At 32.1% G+C, this 19,432-nt stretch overlaps 1 protein-coding gene and 1 non-coding gene across 2 annotated transcripts in view; both read left to right on the plus strand.

Moving 5' to 3' along the window:
• LOC129988230 (integrin alpha-PS2-like) overlaps positions 1-19,432 on the plus strand; it is a 134,213-nt gene that overhangs the window by 19,217 nt on the left and 95,564 nt on the right. The window lies entirely within an intron of this gene.
• Positions 16,980-17,061, plus strand: Trnas-aga (transfer RNA serine (anticodon AGA)). The gene has a single exon. It is a non-coding gene; the product is annotated as a tRNA-Ser (tRNA).

Consider the following 19,432-nt stretch of genomic DNA (forward strand, 5'->3'; position numbering starts at 1 on the left):
GCTGAACACTTAAAAAGCAGTTTCTCTCTCTCTCTCTTCTTAATCTCATTTCATTTACACCTTCAATATTATCAACAGTAAGTGATCCTGTTATTAATGCTTCTTCATCAAATGAATGTCTTGAGTTTCTAGTTCTTCCATAGACATCAATAATTCTTAAAGGAAATCCTGCACTCTATTTGCTTTTGTGGCAGTTGTATCCATTTCTGCAGAAAAGATAACCGAAAAAGCAAGTGAAATAGTGGTGAAAGGGAACGGATAGTGATGTTCATTCTTGCGTGAAGTCTTCAATTGCAGACAAAGCGGCATAGTTGCAAACATATGTTTCAAATCTAACTTATCGACTTAGAACTATCAGGATCACCACATGTCATCCCCTTCATTTCTTCCATGACTTGAGAAATCTGTGAATGAAGAAGATGAAAAATCATCTTTCTCTGACGTCATGCTCATAAAATGGGGACTCAACATTTTCACATTCTCGAAACACGTAGGGTGAAATACTAGGAGAAAAGTATTGAAATTGTTGCGTCGATAGCTCTTGAAGCCTATATCATTTAATTCACAACTCTTAATACCAAGAAAAAATACTTGGTTAAATGGATTGAAGAATACATACTTAAACTCATGATGGATACTCTTCCTAAAGCAATCGTCTTGATTGATGCTACAAAAGGCTTTCAAAATACACAGGATTGGAATCATCAAACATTCTTATAAAAGCAAAACAAACCAGCTTGAGTGGTTTCCTAAAAACTCTCTCGCATATACTCTAATAAAGATGTTATCTCAGAGAACACTTTGCATAGCACTGGCGTATAATAATTACAAAATATTAAACTTTGGCGCAAATTTATCATTTTTTCTGAATCTAACGTGTAATCCTTGGCGAGTTATTTGGCGACTAATTCCTGGGATGCGGTTAATAGTATCCGAAAATCGAATTTGGGTTTTAGATGCATTTTTCTCAATCGATTGGAACACAAATTTGATTTCTATTTAGTGACTATAAGTGCAGGTTTAAAAAAAAAAATCAAGTTTTTGTTTCAATCGGTCGGGAAAACTTGTCTAAAACACAAATTCGATTTTCATATATTATCAACCACATGCCAGGGGTTAATCTTCAAAACAGTCGCCAGGGATTGCATGATAGATTCAATAACAATGCTATATTCTCGCCAAAGATTATTATTTCCTAACTACTGTACGCCAATGCCTTGCAAGGCGTTCTCTGTGGTAACATCTTTATTAGAGTGTATGCTAGAAAGTTTTGGGGTGACCACTTCGGCAGTTTTATATGTGGGATCTATTCAATCCTATGTATTTTTGAGAGCCTATTGTGAAATTTATCTGCACGGTTGCTTTAGAAAGAGCATCCATCATGAATTTAAATTGGAGTTAATGATGATTGCCCCTGATCAGTTTAAATATGAGTGAAATTTACAGTCCACTTAACTGAACATTTCACTTAGTATTAAGAGTTTAATCTAAAGTTATGATGGGCGTCCATTATTACTTTAAATATACATCTTTCAGTCCATTCAACTAAGTATCTTTCTTGGTAATGTGAATCAAATGATACAGGTCCAAAAAGCTTTATTACAGAGTATGCGAGAAAGTTCTGAGGCGACTACATCCGCTGGTTTGAAAAAGTTATTTTAAAAGAAATTACAACAATACAAAGATTGTGGCAAAAACATGGACAAAGAGTGAGATTTAGTTGCGCACATATTAGTAAAAATGCACGCGGAATTCCTTTTTGCGAGGGAGAAAGTGCTCCCTCGTTAGTAGTGCTTCAAGAGCAAGAGAGCAGCAAAAACAAAACGCTATCTTCTCTGCATCTGAACACGTCGCGAACAAAGACTCTTTCTCATCTTTTTCCTACCCGCTGCACTATTTATGGCGGGTAATTCAGATATTAATACTCGAGTGACGAACGAGCTCCTTGAAGAGCTGGAAATCTCCCTCGTCTCTCAATTTTGTTTTCTAGTATGAAAAAGGATGCAGAGCAACTGTATTGTCATCACGAAAAAATTCGACCTTGAGGTTTTGATGAATCTTCAGGAATTGAATTCCCAAGTTCGTAGAAGAATAATGAAGTTATATTTGATTATCAATCTGTCTGTGAATTTATGGATTCAAAAAGTACTCTCTGCAAGCTGGAAGGCAAAAGCAGATAGATTTCCTTTACATCTAAGTTACTGTTTGGCAACAAAAATTTTTTGAGGTTAAAAACAGTCAGTATTAGGGCTTGAAAATCACTTTTCAGCTCCTAACTTCTAAGATATTTCAATTATCGAAAAACTTTGAATGCAAAAGTGGTTCGCCTTAATGAGGCTCTAATACGACTAATTGGATTGATTTTTCTATCTTCAATATTAAGAAAGTTATAGCAAAATGAAAATTTCACCCCCCTATCATTTCCACCTTCTTTGAACTACATGGGCCATTTAGGAACTCGTCAGAGAATTTTACATTTCTAACAACATATTCCCAGCCGGTTAAAAAACAAAACAAAATTACTCTAGTTATCCTGTTCATAAGATAACATGGGCAAAGTGTTATATAAACTCTTGAACGAAGAATGGTTTTGGGTTCTAGGAACAAGATCGGTGAAGAACTAAAAAATTTTTCCCGAAGTTTTGTCATGAGAACCATTGCAATAGGTAGTCTTCCTATAGGAATCTACCTAAAACGGAATCAACTAAATGGCAGGATTTTAGCATATAAACTTTACCTCAAATGCCAATGCCTATCAGTATCTAGATCAAATTGGATGCATAACGACTGTATAGTAGTCGTGAAAAAATTCGCTCTTAAGATTTTAATAAATCTTCAGGACTAGAATTCTCAAGTTCGAAAAAGAACAATGGAGTTAATTTGTTTATTAGTTTATCCGTTTATTAGTATATGAACTCAAAAACACAATCAGCTAAATGACTGGACCTTAGTACATAAACTTTACACCAAACTATCGGTAAATAGAGTTCAAAATTCGCTGAGGATTCTAAATTATAATACACTTAGCTGGTACCCGGCGCATTGCTGCAACAGAAGAAATAATTTTGGAAATATCTTTTGGAATTTGAAATAGCTATCTTGTTTAATTAGAAATGATAGAAAGATTGATATCTATTTCCTTATCGAAAATAAATAAAATATAAAGGAGAAGTATAAATAATATTTATTCTATTTTTATAACTTTTTTTATTCGAGTATACTTTTGGGTAGACGATATTTTTTGTTTTTCCGTCTTCAATAAAAACAAATATTTCGGTTGTCCGACTCGTGAGCATCCAACATACATGGGGTTCTATGCCCATGGGTTTCTAGGTTCAAAGCAATAAATTGACAAAAGTTTTATCGCTATCGGATGAACAGTACGGCAGCGCATAAAATATGAACAGACAAACATTCTTTTTTATATATTAGATATAATAATTGTACTATGCATATAACTTTCGCTCAAGTGCAAGCAATAAATTGGCAAAGTTTCATCGTCATCAAATGAACAGTAAAGCAGCGCATAAAATATGAACAAATCACATTCATTTTTATGTATTAGATATAATAATTGTACTATGGCTATAATCTTCGCTCAAGCGCAAGCAATAAATTGGCAAAGTTTCATCGTCATCAAATGAACAGTAAAGCAGCGCATAAAATATGAACAAACAACATTCATTTTTACGTATTAGATAAAAAGCGTGCAACATTTTGTAAACTTAACCCATAACGTTTTGTAGTTATCGTATCGATTACCTTTTGCAATTATCGTACTCGGAACAGATATATAGTCAAACTTCCTGTTAATGTATTTCTTTTAAAATTTGGCAGAATTCTACAAATTTGGTACATATCAGATTTCATCTATTTAATTCAAAGCATCTTTCAGTTATTTTGTTCACAGACAGACAGTCATAATTCCAAGGATGCGCGTTTCGAACAAAAGGAGTGGGGTTTAAAACGTGGAGATACGACATCAATTCTAGGTCGAATTTTTTTAACGATTATAAAACTTTATGTATATTTCGTATACAACAAAGTAAAAAGGAAAATCTGGTATGTAGTCGCGATGCCAAAATTGTAAATCTGCATCAAATTTGGAAACCCATCATCAGAATGCACCACAATATACTGTGGCTCAGAAGGATATATTCGGGCCTGATTTCGCCCCTGTTGTCATCAAAGATTAAAAGATTCCGAACCATAAAACTGTTTGTCGCACCGCCTGATTATTTTAACAATTTTTAAAAAAGTAGTATAAACTCATTGAAGTATTTTTCTTCATGGTACTCCCAGCAATTAGAAACCAATACATATATAACTTCGCTTCTCCGATGGATAAGAAACCGACATTATTTATGTATAACGAAAATGTCAAATGAAGGTCACCCATAGTGGTTAGATAAATTTGGTCTTACATTCTTACTTCACCAAACGGATCTCTCCATTTCTTCAGAAAACTGCGTCAAGACCATATGGAACGCGTTCTTTCTTTATTTTCCAATAACTTGGGAAAACTGTGTAGGAAGGAATTATGAAAAATCGTTTTTCCTCTATCATCATGGCCATAAAATGAGGCCCTGCAATTCTGGTAGCTCTGTTCTTGAGCATTCCAGTAGCTTTCTGAATGGGGACCCTCGTCACCCCTTTTTTTTTTATCTCCCGACTTGTTGCAAATGGCCTGGCTACTGTTGAGAAACACTTCTTTTATCTTGCGGAAATTCACTTTCTTCGAGTTTTCTTTCTGTTCTTGCTGCGTCGAGCTCTTTTGTGGCGTGTAACCTCCTGGACTCGCACTTTTGGAGGGTGGGAACTAATTTGCTCGTGACAGATGTTATGTCGAGAGGTTAGGAAAACTGATATGGGAGTTATTTGGATTTATATAATAAGTGGTGAAATCTATGCACTTTGCTTTTCTTAGAATCTCTTTGTATTTTTTTTTTTTTTTTTGGATGAAGGCTAGTGATGGTGAATTATAATGCAAGTTTTGGGAAGTCAATACCGTGCCTACTACCTCTAATAATAATAATAAACGAATATGTGCGTGTGTTGGTGTTGTATAAGCCAAACTGTTATTGATTTAACGCTACCAATTCTGGCATTAATAAACTTTTGAAGGCAGAAATGTACATGTGATTTTTTTTTGTTGAAATTTTGGTTAAAATTAAAGTAAAATTTTGGTATATTATCACCATTATTTACGAAAATATCATAAATAACATATTTTAACACATTATAAAAATTTAAAATATTGTCCTTTTGATGTTGCTGATTTAGTTGCGGTGCATTTTTTTTCTGGATATTAAAATCTAAAAAAAAAAAACCCTTTTGCGTAAGTTTTTATAATATATTTTGTTGTTGCAAATAAATTTAACCCGTACTCATTGTATTACATCAATTATTCAATAGTGTGATCTTTTCCCATTGTTTAAATCGAAGGAAGAAATGTCCCGTTCGTTATCTGAGTTGTAAATGTGCGAAAAAACTAGGCGGGAGTGGTTTTCCAAAAATTTTCTCGCATACTCTATAATACAGGTGATATTTCCCTTCATCGCCGACGTCCTTGCATAGGGGTAGTGCATCTTCCCCATGATCTGGGCTTCGAAACCCGGTTCAGGCATGGTTGTTCTTCATCTGTGTTCTATCTGTGAGGTGTGTGAATGTTCCCCCCTGTAAAAAGGGGTTGTGCAAGCGAATGTTTGAGTTTCATCTTTATATGAACTAGAAGTCAGACTTCTGCCCTCGGGTGCTCAGGGGTCTTTACCCTCAGAAACTACTGCACCCCCTTTCAGTGGTAACGCGGACACGACATCATCATCATTTCCCTTCATCTCTAGCATACTATTGATACACACACACAAGAACCGAATATGTATTTTAGCCATCTTCTTTCAGACCGACGGAAACCAAAATTTGCCAAAGAACCACAATCGTAATCATAAACTAATTCAATTTATTTAAGTCACAGCGATTTTATCGGCATCACAGCATGCAAAAATACCGACCAACAGACGGTTAACAACTGGACAGATTTGGATTGGATCGATACGGATCTATATTTTAGATATTTAAACTCCATACCAAATTTCAGCTATCTAGCTCTTTACATTTTCTCATTATTATGTTCACTTGTTTTCAGGCAGAAATGTAGAGATCTTCTGAATGGGTTTCGCTTAAAATTTGATAGAAATCTACAAATTTCAAGTTAAATTTACATACAAAATCTCATCCATCTAGCTATAATCGATTTTCTGCTTCTTCAGGTTCACCAGCAAATAGGCATAATGGCAAAAATTTGTTTTTCGAATTCTGGGAGATATCAAAGTGGAGATTCGTCAAGTTCGAAGTTTTTTGACAATTTCAATGCTTTATCTTTGTATATGAGAAAATTAAAAAAAAAAAAAAAAAATTGAAACTGCAGTACCACGAAAGAAACAGGTGTCGTCCTCGTCATCTGACAGCAGTTCAAAATTACGACGTCCGTCCCAAAATAGCCCTAGTGTTGATTTAAAAATGGGACGTTAATATAACTAAACTAAACCACGAAAGAAAGTGTACAATTAGAATTTGCAAAGAGATTATGTAAACAAAGTCTATTTAAGGATGTCAAATAAAGGAAACTTTCCGAATGGAATAAAACAGTTTTTTTCTTTTTGTTTTTATTCGATTCTTTTTATTTCAACTTTTTTAGTTATTGTAGATATGCAGGAATACTTCAGTACTTCTTTCAAATAAATAATTATAAAAGTTATTAACTCTTGTGTAGGAATTTTTCGAATTAAATTCATCATCCATGATCTAAGCAAAAAGGTTATTTGAACGAATTTTAGCCGTTAAATGTGTATAAAGGGTTAAAAAAAATCAATAATAAGAAAACAGAGTACCTGTCCCCAAGTGAAACGTGCGTAAAATAATAAATTCCGCTTCCCCAAAATGTGCTTTTAGTCCGTGAAATAAATCATTTTTAAGCCTTTTTAGAAGAATTCGAAGTAGTTTAATGGACTGTATAAACTTTATTTACAATTATTATGCAAATTTTACCAAAATTCCTTTTTAAAAATTGTTTACATTTCCTAAAACAAATGAAATACTCTCATTTATGTAATTCAAATCAATAAAATTAAATAAATAATCAATAAAATAAATTCAAATCTGATGACATAAAACGCTGAATACCGCAGTTTGAAAAGTTTTTTTGGAATTATTTTATAACAAACCAAAACGTAAGCAGATTTTATAGATTATTCTGCCATTAAATTTCAATATGTGGGGTCCATATACTGCTGAAAGAAACTATTTCTTCATTTGAAACGCCCTCCTCTTTTAAGGCAGTGGTAAGGTAGAACAAATCGTTTTTAAAGTATAGACTACCAAACATTTTATTGCCGATTCAAAGCTTGCATCTAACATTTGTAAAAGAAATAAAATGAATTATAGTTACTTTATCGCTACACGAATCAATAATATACATTTTCGATAGACAGTTTATTTCTTGGTGGGTGGTCTCAATGCTCGTGTTAGGTTTAATAATAGAAATTTTCCAGCTAGTGGTGATATATTTTCACCACATTATGACTCGGACGAATTCCATCTGTGGAACTTGGAATACGTCTTTATGCGGAAGATTTCGTATTGAAAAATCTCCATTATAGGTTTGGGACCTATATCTGTATAGCATTGTTTGGCAATAAAGAAAACGCTGACAATTTATTAGATATTTCCGGTTTTATCTTGCCTTTTACCGACTGATCCAAAACTTGATAATTATGCAATTTAGGTGTCAAATATCAAGTGTCCTATATTCTATTCGTAACATTTTTGACGTTCATATCGGTCCGAATAGTCAAATCGGTAAATAGTCAACTCATAGATGGATTTTTTCAAAATTTCAGTAACGTCTACTATTAACCACTCGGATGTTGCCTCTCACTCACCATTCAAGATGATGCATCATTTTGACGTTTTATTTACTTTTCAATTTTCATTGTTAAAAACGCTTACAGAATGGTAAAAAGATATAGATTAATTTTTCAAAGAAATTCGACTTAAAACAATTGTATATGCATATTTTTTTTTCAGCAATAAATCTTTGTATAAGGTGAATAATTATGCATCCAATTACTCTTCCTAGAGCAAAGGGTTAATAATGAAGCCATATACCAAATTTCAACTCCTATCTCGTTTCTTCTTTTAATTATTATTTTAGTAATCATAAAAGCAGAAAGACTGACAGTCTTCCCATGTATAAGTTTCTTTCAAAATTTATAGAAGTCCACAATTTTGATATAAAGAATATCTATCAATTTTCATCTGTTAGTCAGCTTGTGTTTTTGAGTTATCATATTTAAAAAAAGATTTCATTTTTTTAAAAAAAATTCGGGGCTCGGATGCATTATAAAACGCAGACTCATTTAAAGATCTCGATGGCCAATTATTTTACTCTTACTTATTTTGCATATGAAAAAGGCAAGTTTTCGAAATAACCAAAAGTCTTTTCACAGTGTTTTTTTTTTTTTTTTTTTTTTGCAAGTTTATTACACTATTTTTGACAAAAACAATTTTTTTTTCCACAAAAAGATTAAGTTGGTAATAATCGTCGAGCCACTTTCTAATATACAGGGTGGTTATAATAAAATTTTTACTTTAAAATGGTCATAAAAGGAAAATTACTGGACCAAATGTTATCAAACTTGGTAATAGTTTAAAGGAAGTCATGGGAATTTCTTTCCCACCCCCCCCAAAAAAGTTCAAAAACTCACCAGCAGGAGTGGAAATGGCGATGTATGCAATATTGTTAAGCAAAATAAGATATGTAGGCATCAGTTTAAAATGTGTTTAATCGTTTCTGGGGTTTTGTAAAACTGCAGTGTCTTGTAATTGGCTTACGGCAGGAAGAAGTAAATGCTTTATGCAGATGCCCTTTACACGTCATTTGGTTTTCCAGATAAAAAAAGAGCCTGTTTGTCAGAGTTATCATTGTTAGAAATCGACAATGTCTCTAACCATGCAAGACCATGCTTTTCTCGTTGAATTTTGCAATGAATGCGATATGGTGAATAATTATATGGTGAATAATTATTAATTGGTGTGCTTTACAAAGGTATCATTCAGCGAGAGGTTACTGCCGAGGGATATGCAAGAGCTCTTGATGAGAATGCAGTAATGCGATTTAACTTGCTTTCAGAAAATAATGAATGTCACATTGAACATGTTTTGTAACATATTTCAGAAGCAATTGAACGCATTTTAAAACATTATCTTCCTGTCCTATTTTGTTTAACAATATTGGTTACAGCGCCATTTTCCCTCCTGGTGGTGAGTTTTTGAACTTTTTATTTGGTGGGGAAAAAAATTCCCATGACGTTTTTCAAACTGTTACCAAGTTGGATAACATTTGGTCCAGCAGTTTTCTTTTTATGACCATTTCAAAGTGGAACGAATTATAACTTCATTTCATCTAACAATATTTGGCAATAATTTTGATTATCTAATTATAAAAGAACAAAATCAAGTCTTACTCGTTAAAAATGCAGTTGTCGACTATCAAAACACACTGCGCATGCGTAAATTTTCAACGCCAATTGGGACAACGCAAATGCTTAAATTTTTTACACCAGTTGGGGAAATGCAATATATATTAAGATTTTTTTAATTTCCTTTATTCGGTTTCATTTTAATTCAAAAGTACTTCAAAATGAATCCGAAAGATTGATTAATTAATAATATTTAATTTTAAATGCATCAAACACTAAAAAAAATGAACAGAATCCTTTGAAATAATCGATTGAAAACGTATTAAGCCTAGCCTCTTTAGCATGGGAAAGAAAAACAACTGAAACCCTACTCATTTGGCGGTGGGAAAATGAAGACTTTTGGCGGGAAAGTTAGTTTTTAATTAATAAAAAGTTAACCACTCAATTAACCGGAACAAATAGTAGCCTATGTCCTATTCCAGACTATAATCTATCTCTGTGCTAAATTTCATCCGTTCTGGCGTGATTGACTAACAAGCATCCATCCATCCATCCACACTTTCACATTTATAATAGTAGTATAGATTAACATTAATTTGAGATAAAGTGTGAGCTATCCTGCGTCCTGCACCTTGAATTGTCGTTATCTGTTCTAATTGTTTTCTTTGGTAGATCATAGATTATATTTTCTTATTCGGTATCGATATTATTTGGATGCAACAAAGATTTGAATATTTTTGATTTAACAACTTGTCCGTTTTCAGTATTATCAATAAAATATGAATTACATTCAGTAAAATAAGGATGACACGACTGTTCTGTGTTATGTTACCCTAATTAGAGAGATGCAAGACAGATTTTGAGTAGAAAAGGCATTCGATGTGCATCCTCTCTCAGATTCTTCTATATTCAGAAGCAAATTTATTAAGTAAAAAAAAAAAAAAAATACTCTGAAATATTCTTTAAAATTATTTACAAACTATTTAAACTTTTTAGTGATTTGCCCGTGCATCGATTTAGCGGATTTTTACACTTTTAAACAACAATTAGGACGTCCATAATTGTTATAATAACCAGCGAGACTAGCTCCCTGAAATTTTCTCATATACTATCTAATAAATGCACTTGTGAGTTAAAATCTCGATTTCGAATTTTTAGATGATTACAATACTTTCTCCTTGTAGAAATTTGAATAAGAGGAAATAAATAAAGGTTACAAAATAAATACATCAAGTATTTTAAGAATTTATTTAAATTAAAATAATAAAAAAAATGGTAAAACATTGAGAGCAGACGATATACATCTAAATAGATAGTAGAGAAAATAAAGCAGTTAAATAATTAAGTTGAACTTGCGGTAAAAGTGTAATTCAGTGTGCCCCTTGCTGCGCCAAGGATGCCAAATCGCCAATAAAGATGGCGGACAAAATAAACATTTCTATGAAACAGTGACTGTTACCACTTCTTACATTAAAATTATTATCTTTACTGATAAGTATTGAAACTTTTATTTTAATCTAAGATTTATTTAATCTATATCTAAGATTTTTATTTAATTTTTTTTAAATCTTTGGGATCACTATCGCTGCTTATCTTAACAATTTTGAAATCAAGTTTTTCAAACTGGCTGCGCCGGTCTGTTGTGTAAAGAGCAAAATTTAGACCATGCTATGCCCTTTCAGCATCTGAAGAAGACACCGGTCAGAATTTTTTAACTTAAAAAAAGCGGGAACCTAGTAGCTTCACTAGCACATTCAACATAAGGACTGTGTGGATAACAGAAACAATACATACATACAAACAAACATTCTCTCCTAACTTCATCAATTTGTAAAAATATATATATTCCACTCACCCTTCATCCATTCTGCAGGTTCAAAATACTTCCCGCTTTCCCATTCACCAGACATCCATTATTGCACAATTACCGATACAACAAATTATCAAGAAATCATCAGAGCACAAAAATTGCAAGGAATTCTATTGCAGAAGATTTTTAAAGTAAGAATACAGACGATTTTTAAAGCGCATACCGACAGTTAAAAATTGCAAAAGAATGAATATTTTCTGTTCGTTTTCACATTAAAAATAAAATTGCAATAAATGCCTTATTAGTAATAACAAAACTTTTAATTATAATAACATTAATTAATTTAACATTTTTCATAAAATAGTTGTAGTTCATGTACAACTCAACCATTGCAAAAAAATAGTAAACAAAACAACATTAGGGTTGGTAGAAGATCGTTCGTTGGGTTGCCATGTTGGCAACAAACTCGGGGGGCACACTAAACTACACTTCAACCGAACTTGCTTATTTAAATCATTGCACGTACAAACTAAACTGTATATACATCGAAATAAAAACGGAAATAAAATTCATACATCTGATTCAAGTACAAAGAAATCATTTTTTGTTTTTTTCATCTCAACTTTAAATCTGGTAAAATTACACGATTGAATGTTTTGATGGAACAATGAATTGGATCTCAAATTTTTATAATTTATGAACACTCGAGACAAAATTGGTTTAATTTTAGTATCATTTGTTTAAAATACTTTATTTTTAAGATAATGTAAAAAATATTTTTTTGACACTTTCGAAAGATATAGCTGAAAAACGCCAAAAATTTGGTTAATTTTGAATTAAATTATATCCCAATTAATTTTCGGACTCGGTAAACATAACAGTGACCTTTCCCTTGTATTGAAAAATAAATGCTCCAAATTTTACCATGATCGGACAAAAAGATCAGATTTGTATAAAATTCTTGCAAACGAATATTATATACTATATATATTGATTAATCGATGTTTCATTATAAACTTATTTTTCGATTTTGGGGGAATGGAAAATTTTTCCAGATAACTGATGCAGCCAAGTCAATTGAAGTAGCTAAATATTCTTAAAATTGCTGAGATCGTTGAATATTCCTATTTATTAGAGAGTTTAATTTCAACTGGATAAAAATCTTATTCATATTATCGTTTGCCATTAAAATATATGCAAAAACCATACGACTCAAAAAATTCGAAATTTTAATGTAACAGCTGAAATAATGAGAAGCATCTGGCATTTTGTGTCAACATATACTTTGAGAGCAGATGTATCTAACTTATACAGATGTCTTGCATCAATAAAATGTTTCGGAAAACCTGATGCGACTTTTTGATAAAACGACAATAACATTCAAGATATCACTAACTATTTCATTTAATATTATCACATGGTTTAAAAGAACCTTCAATTAAGTTGAAACATAAACTGTTGTTATAGAATTTTAAAACAATAAACAAAGGACCAGCTTCATTCTAATTCATAAACGATCGAAAATTCAGCATTTCTTAATAATACGTTAAAAAAAATAATGATTACAGACACTGCAAATCTATGCTTATAAAAACATACCTGGATAAAATTTGACAGTTCTAGTTCATGCAATTTGCTGAAATTATAAGAAATACGCGGCATGAACTGTCTCCATAACAAAATATATGCCTAGCATCTCTATTTTTTCACTATCCTTTCTAGAAAACAGATTATGATCAGTTAATTTTTAAACCTCGTCACGTCTCTTGGAGGATAAACTAAGTTGACAGATAGGTGGCGTTAATGTCAACCGTTTCTCAGAAACGTTCCCTGCCCTTTCCTTCGTTTTAATCTCTGGCCCATCCGTCAAATGTCAGCCCGTATAAAATATTGTTGAATTTAATGGAAAGAATCGCAGCGGGGTCTTTTCAGAACGATTTAGTTTCGGTTTGACTGGCTGAGAACACGATAGCAGCGGGGAACCGGAGTCTATTAAGATGAAGAGCACTTTTCAGTCCACCCCTTGTAGATGTTATCAAATTCGATGTGCTTTTCCACATATGAAATATTAAGTATTTGTTATGGAATTGGGTTTCAGATTAATTATACAAGGATTTATCATTACAGACATGAAATGATAATTTTAGTTTCCAGAAATTGCATTTCCTTATATTATTCGAATCTAATGATGCCCTATTGTATTTCCGGTTTGTAGTAATCCTCAGATTTAGGTCAGTGGACATATTTGAGTTACATCAATTAAGTTCTTCGAAAAATTACCCCAGATTCGCAACGAGTTACTTCAACTGCCAGCATATGATCCTGCTGTGCCCAGCTCTAAGAAAACACCTAAGATTGCAATTGACAATATTTATATTAATTTTCTTGTCTGTAAAAAGACCGAGAATTTCTAACTCAGTTGCCAATCTGGTGGATTGAAGTATTTTCAAAATTATTTCTGTTTCAACATTAAATAGTTACAATGAGCTACACATGTGAAATTTTTCTGAATTTCTTTCGGAGATAACTCACCAAAATAGATAATTAAATCAATCACCATAGTAAGGCACATTCAACTTAAATCCATTGAAGTTCTCTATTTCCTTATAAATAATCTAAATATTATTTCTTATCTAAATTTTAGAACTAGATTATATTATAATATTTATTAAGAGTATATCAACGAATTCCAAATTTCATGAAAATTAATATACATATTTCTAAAACAAAGCATAAAATATGAAGCTGAAAGTCAGTATTCTAAGCAAAGTTTCTAATTAGAACACTAGACTCTATTTAACTGTAGCATTTAAAAGTTTTCGAAGCTAAAAATAATGTTAGTTTATTCTTGATGAAAACCAATTTCGATTTAAGCTTCATAGAGAAGTTTAGACAATATAACATCTAGGACATGTTAAACGAAAAACAAACTGTTTAAATTAATGTCATTCTAAAGAGAATTTAATGTCAGTATCTCGACTATAAAAATTAAATTTTTAAATTAGAAACATGTTTAACACAAAATTCTAAAATAATTAAAAAATTCTTTTTTAAATATTGAGATATAAAATTTTTCAGGGTTACCGACTTATAAATTAATTAAACAACTACAAAAAAACCCCACTGGTTTACTAGCAAATTTTAAAAAAGGAAAGCAAAATCCTAAATATAATACAATATTTTATATATGACACTTCATTTTAATTTCAATATGTTCAAGAACACAGTTCTTGTGAATTAAATGAAAGCACAATATTAGATTATCCTGAAACTACACAAAAGATCTGCAATTTAGGGACTCTTTCATAGGCAGCTGAAATCTAGACAGTTGCCTACATTGCTTATTTGATAATCTGTTCCTATCTAAATAACAGCTTTATTAGCCCAAAATTAAATTATCCTGTAACTTCATAACAAATTTGTCATTTCGGGACCCTTTCATAGGCAGCTGAAATCTAGGCAGTTGTCTACAATGCTCATTTGATAATCTATTCCAGTCTAAAAAAAGTTTTATTAGCCCAAAATTAGATTACCTTGAAACTACACAAAAGATTTGCAATTTCTGTATCCTTTCATAGGCAGCTGAAATCTAGGCAGTTGCCTGCATTGCTTATTTGATAATCTGACCCTATCTAAACGACAGATATACCTTCATACAGAAATTATTTTTGTAAATAATATTAATGAGTTTCAGTCTAAATTATGCATAAACTGATTTAATTTCCTGACAAGCAAATTCTGAATTATGTCATATTACATACAAATCAGTTTTAACAAATTAAACCCTAAATTATATTATTCTGAAATTTCACAAAAGGTCTGCCATTTCGTTACCGTTTCATAGGCAGATGAAATCTAGGCAGTTGTCTACAGTGATTATTTGATAATCTGTCTCTGTATTAACGACAGCTTTATAACCGTATGCAAATATTGTGTTTGTAAATATTAGTGAGTTTCAGTTTAAATTCTGCATAAACTGATTTAATTTTCTAACAAACTAATTCTAAATAACTACTTCACGCTACAATTCCAGTCAATCTTAAAATTTACAATCTACCTGTCTTGCTCGTCTATTGTCTTTCGAACAATAGAAGAGGGACCCTGCACGTCAGGATTGTGATCACGCAGAAGAAAATTGCAGTCGACACGAGACAGGCATTTCACAGATAGCCCTCGTCCCCCGACCCCATAATACTTCCGTTGTCATCCCTTGATCCTTCCGTTCAGGGGGGAGATCACGACCAGATGTTGGCGTGCCCACCGGAAATTTCGCGGTGGGAGACACTTAAATATGTGTCTCCACATCCCCGGCACTAAATGCAACTCTTTTCAAGAAGCTCTTGCAAACACCCTGCGGTTTTTCTTTAATTAGGAAAAATTTACTATCTTTGGGGATCTTCGGTCTTGGTTGGCTGCTGAAGAATCTTCTCCACATGACCTTCATCTTCAGTTTTTTTCTCTTTTTTTTTCTTTCTAAATTAAATAAAAAGAAAAAAAATTTCTCATTAGAATTCACGTATATTCCCTTTGGATTGGAATTAACGCGTGCTCTGCCATGGTTGATGCCTGGGATTCGGACCATGACCTAATAAGATACTCACTCATTTGCTCTCTTAATTGTAGTTGAGAAGAAAATATCTAATTAGAACATAAAGAAATCTGTATGCTCAAATAAGATGTTCTATATGTTCTAATATCTATTCATACATATATAAAATAGCATATGCACGAATGACAGGTGATTCACGTACTGAGCAACATTTTAAAACAAATGAGCAAATAAATGACACATAATGAGCAACGTTTTAAATCTATATGTTCTAATATCTATTCATACATATATAAAATATCTATCTGCATGAATCACAGGCGATTCACTTAATGAGAAATATATTAAAACAAGAAGATATAAACTAAACGTAGGCTTGTTCAACTCGCATTCAATTCTACATTGACTGAGAAGTATTGCTGGCACGCGAATGTGAGTGACATAGTAATTCAACGTATTAAAAATGGACCAGACCGAAGCTGAATCTTCATATTCTGATTATTAATAAGGAAACAAAACTTTGAGTGAAATATTAGTAATACTAATGAAACTATTTAAGTTTCACTTTAAAAATGAAAAACAATGTAAAATATTTTTTTAAAGGATTTTTTAAAAAAGCAATTATGAGGTAAACAAATTGGCATCTTTCAATGCAACTGAACTCGATAACTATAAAATGCAAAAAAGCTAAATTGATAACATTTGGTAGGCAGGTCTAGCATCTAAAATATACATTCATATCAAATATTTAGTCAAATGTGAATCGTCTGTCGGTCTTCTCGTATGCTTGTAATTAATTATTCATAAACTCATTGATTTAAGTCAATGAAATTTGGTATGAAACCTTGTAATTACAGCTCTAGTTCCGAATCAAACTTCGATTTTAATCAGTTGACGAAAAAAGTTTCAAAATACAAATTCGCATGATAAAAATAATAATACTAGAATACTTTAATAAAAATATTAGATTCATAACAAAATAATCTATATTTCCTAGCTATTATTCGCCATGCAATGTATTCCCATCTGAACCCACGGTCTTCTTTTTATTGAGTGAATGTATAATGGTCCACATATCGGTATTGACACATGTGTTGAAAGCCTACTGTTCAAATCCAGCATTGAGATGGCTGTCTCTGAAGTAGTCGTGGCCGAGTGGTTAAGGCGATGGACTAGAAATCCATTGGGATCTTCCCGCGTAGGTTCGAATCCTACCGACTACGAAAAGCTGTTATTTTAGAAGCTCTTCAAAATAAATAAGCAATTTAATTTAATAAACCAACCCCACTCTCAATAGGAAGGTGCGAGTAACGTAATTGTATAAAATTTCTCCACTTCCCCATAAATAATTAAAACATTATTTTTAGTATTAATTGGTTCCTATTAAATAAATAAATAAAAAAATACTATTCTCATGGGGTTTGAGCTTTATGAGCTCGTCTAAACTACCCAATTAATTTTTATTCGTTCCATAAAACTTACAAATTATAATTGTTTTTCCATATTATGATGTGGAGGTGCTCGTGACCACTTGTCACATCGCGGGATTCTGAAACATCACGACACTGACGTTGCTATTTTTTTATTGGGGGGAGGAAAGGGGGACGTTTGGAAAATATGCGAGAAAGTTTCGGGGAGGTTATTCGAGAAGTTAAATGTTGCGTTCTTTGTTTATTTTCTTTCTTTACATTCATTTAGGGACAAATTAAATCCATCAGCTACTTTTAATTATGGGATAAAGGATGTAGTATGTTCATTTTGTAACTAGCTGTAGTGGTCTCTCCAAAATTTTCTCGCATGTACTCTAGTAAAAGTGTTTTACCAAAGAAAGCCTTGCATGGTTTTGGCTACAGAATAATCGACCTATGGCGTGAATTTACTTTTTACTGCGTTTTTTGTAACATCCTTGGCGAGTTATTTGGCGATTAATCTCTGAATTGCGGTTAAAGGCATCCGAAAATCGAAAATATGCTTTAGACGAGTTTTTCTCAACTGATTGATATAAAAATTTGAAACGAAACTACGCTTGTAATCACATACCAAATTTGATTTATTTAAGTCACTGAGTTTTTGAGTTAATCTTATTTAGAGGCATTCAGCCAGATTTGTTTTTCATTAAGAGTCTTCATTCACTCAAATGATTGTGACATTTTTGTTTGTTCATCTGGCTTAACAAAAAAAACTTCTGAAGAGCACTACCAACAAGAGTTGCGTTACAATCTGGATCAAATACCCATCATTTTAGCGTGGGTTAAGTAAGGCGTGACATAAAGATTTACTGTTGGCTTGTGGCGGTGCGCGATTTTGACGTGTTTCGAAAATAAGAGAATGAAGGAAAAAACAGAAAGCTTTTCCATCACCTGCTTACCAATTAAACTGAATTGTATACATCTGAGGAAAAAAATATTTATCTGGATTCGTTATCTTTTATGTCTTTTTCGCACTCATCTTTATTCTGTCAGTATTACTAGAGTCTCAGTCAGTTAGTTCAATATCTATTTGAAATAAAAGCCAGTTATTGTATTTTTTCCCGCAGAAGTATACATTCAGTGGCAAATATAATCGAGAAAAAAATTCATCAAAATTTTGGACGTTTAGGCACTTTTCTTTCGATTCTACCCAATAGGCTTTCGAAATTGCCTAAAAGTCATCTCTTAGATACTCATCTTTTAATATTACCCAATAAGTTTTCGGAACTGCATCACTTATCACGTAAATTTATGCTGATACAAACTTATAGTTTTTTCATTGCAGTTATTTATGTTTCGAATTTTCTGTCATAATCAGCAATGTGTTCGCTTATAGAAGTCTGCTGATCCTGCATTATATTTAAAAGGGTTTATTTCTATCTTAAATAAAATCTGAGGAATTCTTCGAAATTATTAGGTGTAGCGCATCATAGTTATCAAAGGCCTAAACATTAAATTTTTTTAAAAAAAATATTAATCCTTCAGATTATCAACGGTTGGATTTCTGATTTTATGCGGACAAGAAATTTGCATAAATGTAACCCAACACATTTCCAGATCAGTTTAGTAAAAGAACTAAAACTTGTAAGGCTCTTTCTTATTTTAAATGAACAGAATGTCATTTAATTTGCACATATAGGAAACGATGTTCAATAATATTTATTAATTTCTCTCTTAAAAATCGACAATAGATTAAAATAAGTAATAATACATTGATAATTAGATTTAAATATGTGTTGCAAATCATTATGTTTGTGTGTGTGTGTATTGGAGATATAACGAACAAATGACAATTTCGTTGACGGATAACCACTCCATTATTGTTGCGACTTTACGCAATCATCTAGGACTACCTAATTGTAAATACAGTTCGCTAAATTGTGAGTGAATTATGAAATTTATTCACGATTTAACGAACTTAATCCGTTAGTTCACTGTAATTAATCCGTTAAACCATGGATGTACTGAAATACGAAGTAAGTTACTGATCCATCCAAGACGCAATTAGTATGTTCGTTGGTATAATGACCTTACACTACAGATTATATTGCAATAGATACAATGAATTATAGCTACATTTGGCGATGGTTGGCCAAAATTAATGTCTGACCAAACGCCTTTGGCG

This window comes from Argiope bruennichi, chromosome 10 (assembly GCF_947563725.1).
Source record: "Argiope bruennichi chromosome 10, qqArgBrue1.1, whole genome shotgun sequence".
NCBI lineage: Eukaryota > Metazoa > Arthropoda > Arachnida > Araneae > Araneidae > Argiope > Argiope bruennichi.